This window comes from Hibiscus syriacus, unplaced genomic scaffold (assembly GCF_006381635.1).
Source record: "Hibiscus syriacus cultivar Baekdansim isolate YM2019G1 unplaced genomic scaffold, ASM638163v2 tig00110505_pilon, whole genome shotgun sequence".
In the NCBI taxonomy this organism is placed as follows: domain Eukaryota; kingdom Viridiplantae; phylum Streptophyta; class Magnoliopsida; order Malvales; family Malvaceae; genus Hibiscus; species Hibiscus syriacus.
The window spans coordinates 865,512-872,378 of record NW_024062765.1 but is presented as its reverse complement, the minus strand read 5'-3'; the positions used below and the strand labels follow the sequence as shown (position 1 = coordinate 872,378).

At 34.4% G+C, this 6,867-nt stretch overlaps 1 pseudogene; it reads left to right on the top strand.

Annotated features, from left to right (window-relative positions):
• The first annotated feature begins 235 nt into the window (after nucleotides 1-235).
• LOC120129968 lies at nucleotides 236-6,785 on the top strand (annotated as a pseudogene).
• The last annotated feature ends 82 nt before the right edge of the window (nucleotides 6,786-6,867 follow it).

The following is a 6,867-nucleotide window of genomic DNA, read 5'->3' as shown; positions in this document are numbered from 1 at the left end:
TTCTCATGACCGGACAAATTCGATCATCTTTTGATCTTTGCTCTATTCTCGTTGCACGATAATGAGCAAAGAGGGGCAGCTGTAGATGTTCGGTTTTGTCTGGGGCCAAGTCGGAGCAGACCCGAAGCAATGAAAGCCCAATGATCCAGCAGATAAGCCTCCAACCCACGTGAATACTCCCTGGAAAACAAGAACAGTTATGGGGGGTTAACAAGTTATCAGAAGTTACCTAAAAATGGGGTAACCACTGGAAACTAAAGAGAGGGGGATATTAGAGAGCATTTAGCAGAAAACAAGAAGGGGGGAAACACCATCACGGTGACACGCAGAAAAAATGAGAGAGATATCAGGAATTCAACACCATTACGAGAGGGAGATCATTTTATTATCTGTTTTTTTTTAAAGCATAAGAGGGCAATAACTAGAAGATAGTGTTTTGTAAAATATTTCTTGGTCACGGAATCAAAAGGATCAAACGATTGTACAAAAGAGTGTTTGAAAATCAAAGGAAGAGCCCCACTTTTCATTGAACCAAAGCAATACACGAATCAAACGGGTATTTTTTTAGTTTCCATTTTCTATTGCTTTCATAATATTCTGATGTGTGTATGTGTTTTGAATTGAAACCAAATCAAAAGCATAAAAGAATAGTAGCATGTTTATCTTAGTGATTGAAACCATTTCCAATGATGAGAGGTTAAAGGTTATGTCCTTAGGACTATTATAAACTTGTTAGATTAGCATCCTTGGGTCGATTTAGGAGATTATCTTTAGAAAGAGTAATCTAGAAAAAGCGTTTAAGAGTTAGAAATGAAATCTTGTCCATAGAAACGAAAAACCCAAATGAAATTTACCTTCTTTTCATCGGTTTCCTCGTTGAGCGAGAGAGGACAGTGGTCGAGGCCGATATTTGGTGAGCGATCGAGAGGAGAGATAAAAAGATGAATAGTCGGGTTTGGATTTCTAAAAAAATAGCAGAAAAAGAAAATCATGGGTATTTAGAAATTAGTTTGTTTAAGGTTTTAAAGAAAGAAAAGAGAATGTCATCGATTTACCTTATCCGCCGGAGGTGTCGTGTGAGCTTTGAAGAGTATATAGAGCAAGAGGTCTTGAGGGTCTCGGTTAACCGGTGACGGCCAGGCGAGCGTTGGGAAAGGGTGAAGCTTCAGCCGAGTGTGAGCATGAAGAAGTGGAGAGCTGCAGTGTGTGAGATTAGGAGGAATGAGATGGGTAGAGGTGCGGCAGATTGTTATTTTAGATGGATTTAGTTTAGGTTTAGTTTAAGTTAGGTTATATGTTATAATTTTAGAGTATATTAGATTCAAGTCCCCCATATTTAGGTGTCTTTCCATAAATTAGTCATTAAGGGTTAGTTTTAAAGTTTAGCATTTTCTTTATCCTGATTTTGATGTTCTCCCAAATTTATGTGATAATTATAATATTGTTAGCCAATTTAGGTATAGGTCCATTATTTATGCATTTTATTTATTTATTTAAGTCATTGTTTTAATTTTTGATTCGTATGTCTAATTTTACGTTTATCTAAATTTAGTCATTACTTTCACATGTATATACACACTTTTTAACATTTATAGTTTAGCATGTCATGTTTTTATTTTTATATTTAAGTCACATTTGTACATTATAGGTTAGTATGCATGGTTTATAATTTTTAAATTTAGAAATATATGTGTATATGTTTTTTTATATGTCACGTTGTATGGCATTTTTTATTTTGTTTAATTAATTTTGGTATGACATTTTATTTGCACAATTTGCATGATAGCCCCACGTGCATAACTCGACCTATTACATAATCGGACTAAGGTTAATACCCTTTTAATTTAAAATTATCTCGAGTGACCTGTCTTAACTGATTAGAGGGCCGTTTTGACTATTTTAAATTAAAAGTGTATCCCGAAAGTGAAACAAAAAAATTGATCCATCACTCTAAAATTTGGAAATGAAAGAAAAGGAAATGTCCGTTTATTTAAATTTATCGAGAAAAGGTTGTTATAACTTTTAAAATCTAGTCTCGATATTTGTAAATAATCGAACATTCTTTATCTTTCTAAAACGATTTGGTAATTTTAATTTAATTATTTTGAGTGCTTTTGAATGTTTTTAAATTTACATCTTTGTTTTATGGGATCAAAAATCAAATTAAATTAGAATTTGTAAAGTTCATTGCAAAGACATTAATTAATCGACTAGGTACCGTTTTAGGGCGTTGTGGGGGTGCTAATCCTTCCTCGCACGTAACCGACTCCCGAACTCAGATTTTGGTAACGCAGACCTTAATTTGTTGTTTTAATTAAAATTTATTTTTATTTAAAATAACAAACATTTTTGGGTGCCTAATCACACCTTAACTAAAGATTGGTGGCGACTCTTTGAACAATTTTTTTATTGTAAAGAAAAACCAAAATTTTTCGAAACGAGGTCTTTTAAATCGCATTTGTTTTTAAATTAAAAATCAATTGAACAAAATAAGTTAAAAATTAATATGATTTTCAAAATCTCACATTTTCACTTTTGAAGAAAAAATCGTTTCGACAACGTGGACTGCTCCGAAGCAGTTCTGGACCTGGCTCGAAGCCCGATAACGTAGATTGGAATAAAGGGTCGAGGAGGAAGATACATGAGAACCCCCGAGCTCGCTTTTGAAGACTACAAAAAGAGTAAGCTGGTTCGAACCGAACTGGACCTGATAGATATCCTTAGGCCGAAATGATTATTCGGGCTTGGACCGGAACCGGAGGCCCGCCTTCTGTTTCCATCCCAGTTGACATGGATGCTCGTCAGATACAGGTAAATAGCTGTTTTTTCTTCTTTCTTTGCCACTATACATGTATACATATACGTACGTATACTTGTATGTATTATATATATGTAAATACGGCTGCTATACCATTTTAGGAAAGTATATGTACTTATGTGTTAAGGTACAATGTAGGTGCTACTTTATATGTAAGAACAAAATGGTTAGGTGGTTCATTTTTTTAGATATAAATCGTCTTTTTTTGGCTTGGAAATCCTGAGGGTTTTGAATTTTGTTACAAAGTTGGAATCAAACAACTTCCCTAAGGGAATTTAAGGGACTGGAGATGAAGAAACGTGTTGGATTTTAAGATTAGAATATAAGGGTGTTCTACTCAGGTGAAAGAAACTTTGAGATATTTTTCTTTTGAAGATTTTCGTATCCTACATGAATTTAGGGTTTTTTAGGTTTCCTAACCAACCGTATTAAAATAACATATAATTTTAAATAAGTATGAATATTATAAAAATTTTGTTTTTAAAATAGATTGTCCTGGTGTAATGACAAGAGATCACGAAATAAATTAAATTTGATGTTTACAAAATATTCAAACTTCAAGACTATGAATAAACTTTATTTTTAACCCATTTCTTAGACTTGCATAGAATATTAGGCAATGTTTGATTTTGTTTTTGGGTTGAATTTATTCACTTATGGTGAGGTAATTTTATTTTAGGAAGGTGTAGAATGGGAGCATAAAAGCAAAGTTACAGGAAAAATGCATGCCTGTGGGCACGATGCTCATGTGGCCCATCTGGTGCTGCTAAAATATCTAGAACACCTTTTCGAGGTTAGGCCTTTCTTTCTATTTGCAATCTGCATAAGTGGGTCGTTTAATGTGCATACATATTCACCATAGTGCAATGGATTTGCATTTGTAATTTCTCCGTTTACATCAGATCTTGATTAAGGTAAAGTTATAACGCAATAAATTTAGTTTTATAGGTGAGAAAGGATAATTTTTTCGTGTATAATTTTATGTATTATTTAATAAATTAAATGATATAATATTATTAAAAATAAAGTAAAAAATATTTTTAATTTATTTTATAGGTAAAATATATAAATAGTCCCTGAACTTTTAAGGCACTTGCATTTTGGTCATCCAACTTTTAAAACTTCAATACAACCATCGAACTTTTAATCGTTTTCAGTAAGATCCCTGTCGTACTCTCCCGTAGGTTTTGCTGACATGGCACTTAACCGTTGTTAACCCCCTTCTCCTCCTCCTCATCCGCCTTCTTCTTCTTCACCTCTACAGAGAAGGGACGACAACGAGGAGTCACAACCGATTGGGTTTTGTTCGAAACAGTGTAAGGACTTCAACGGTGTGGCAGTGTGACGAACCTATCAGTCGGAAATCGATCAAAGTAGAAAAGGAGATTTGGGGTTTTTCGACAAGATTAGGGGCCCTCTCCATGGCAAACGAAGGTGAGTCTTGGCAAGTGCCTAGTGAGGTTTTGGTCGGAATAGGGCGACACTCCTACTGGTACCAACGGTCACGATCACCAGACACTGGCGACGGAGATCCGGGATTTTTTCTCGCGATTTGGGATAAACGGTGGATGGTGAATATGAATCGAGGGATAGGTGTGGTTGGGAGGCAACGCCGATAACGATGGTGATGGCGGTGTGACCCACTACTGACCGGAGGTGGGGTGAATGAGAGAAGAAGAAAACGAAGAAGAAGAAGGGGGAGGGGAGTTAACGACAATTAAGTGCCTCATCAGTAAATGGTTACTACAGAGACCTTAATGCAAACGATTAAAAGTTAGGTGACCAAAATACAAGTGCCCCTAAAAGTTAGATGATTATATTGCAAGTTTTAAAAGTTAAGCGAGTAAAATACAAGTGTCTTAAAAGTTTGGAGACTATTTATATACTTTACCCTTATTTTATTGATAGTAGGTAAGATCATATGTATACAAAATATACCAATATATTAAATGTATTTTTTAAAAGAATGCTAACCAATAAATTTGAAATTTGAAACTTTAATTCCTATAGATTTTTTTCCTTAATTTTTTAAATATCATTTGTTTAATATAAAAAAATAAAAATGAGACTGCTGCTTGTTGTTTTCATTTTCTAATAATGGGTTTAATTTTTGTGGACAACGTTGGTTGAGAGAGAGAGAGAGAGAGTAAAAGGGGTAGTTCTATTGTACCACAACATAATATAAGACTAAGGAAATAAATTACTAGAAATATTAATATTTTTTAATATTTTCGTAATATTTTCGGTAGAGCGCTACTTAAAATGTTATTTTTTCTACCGAAAATATTAATTTCGCTACCTAAATGAATATTTTCTATATTTACATTTTCGGTAGAAAAAAATAATATTTTAGGCAGTATCCGATATTAACATTTCTTGTAAAAAAAATAACATTTTAAGCAGTACTCTACCGAAAATATTAAAAAAATATTAACATTTCATGTAACGTATTTTCTTAGCTTTATATTAGGCTGTGTTTCTTTAGACATCCCGAGAAAAAGGATTGGTTTGCAAAGGTAAAATCCCCGCCTCCACCTGGGCCATGTGCAGGCAATAAATGACAGTTTTTGCTGCATTATGGAATGAATTAGACCAGCCTTAATTACCTTTTCCTTTACTTTTTTCCTTTACTTAATTTTCATTTTGCTTATTCACATCCCATTTCCTATTCAATATAAGAAAATATAACAGAGAATTAGTTTGTGATAAATGATTTGAATTGTTTAAAGGAGAGAGTGAACCACTTTTTTTCCTCCATTGTCCAAGACACGAATGATGATATGCAAGCCATGTATGAACACATCATGTTCATAGGCTGTCGTATGTTTGGTTTTAGATTTTTTTTTATGAATGTGGAGAATTAAGTTGAGTTGGAACCATTAAGATTACTTGTACAGTTTGAAACTGCTCTAGTTGCGATTTCTCTCCATATCCCGGGAAACATGTAATTTTTTTTTGTTGGAATACTTTGCTGCTAGTGCTAGGCTAGTCACTACTCACTAGTTAATTGATCTTCTAATCTCAATTTTCCATCTCCCAAAAAAATGAAATTTAGGTTTCTAATTTTGAACGTAGCTTGAGTTCTGAATTTCAAATCTATCAAATATTTTTGTATAAAATCATTTTAATAGAAAAATACATATAATACTTGCATATGAGTGCACGACCCTAGCTTGGAATATTGTCAAATTGCATTATTTTGTCTTGCTTGTAAAGCCTTGGATTGAATAATTCCTTGTTTGTTAATCCAATGATAATTTAAATTAAATCTCAAAGCTCAGTGTGTTGATAATAACTTCCAAGCAATGACAAAGTTATGAATGATATGGCCATTCCATTGTGTCACAGGGAACTGTTATACTGCTGTTTCAGCCACCAGAGGAAGCCGGAAATGGTGCTAAACGGATGATCAGGGACGGTGCATTGGAAAACATGGAGGCTATTTTTGCACTATCGGTTGTGGTTTCTTTTGAGACTTTATCAGCTGAAGACAAGGCCTCGGCGCAACCCTCACTCACTTGACCCCATCTTAGCTTGCTTCAGCTGCTGTTATTAGCTTACATGGAATCGTTTCTCGTGAATCAAATCCATTGAACTCACGGTTGTAATTGGATACACTTTCGGGGCTTTCTCCAATGCCAGCTTTTACAACCTTTTTACGAGCTTTTAGTTCAAATTCTAAGCCTAATTCAACCATGTTTCCCCACTTGTTTTCAGATGTTCTGCAACCGTTGATTTCTTCAAAAACGACTCAACAATCTATCCCCTAACAGTCAATGATGATCGTATGTATGAACATGTAAAAAGGTAGCCACTGATTTACTAGGACCACAAAATTTCACGGTGGTTCCGCCAATGATGGGGGCGAGGACTTCTTGTTTATTCTCAGATCATTCTGGCAGCTTTCTACTACATCCGCGTAATGAACGAGACCTTGGGGGTCTATACAAGTATTCTCAGTAGCTAAACACATCATCACAACTACACTTCAATCAAGGCTATTTCTAGTTTTGATATGCATCTAGGTTTCACAAAGAACAAAACACGGA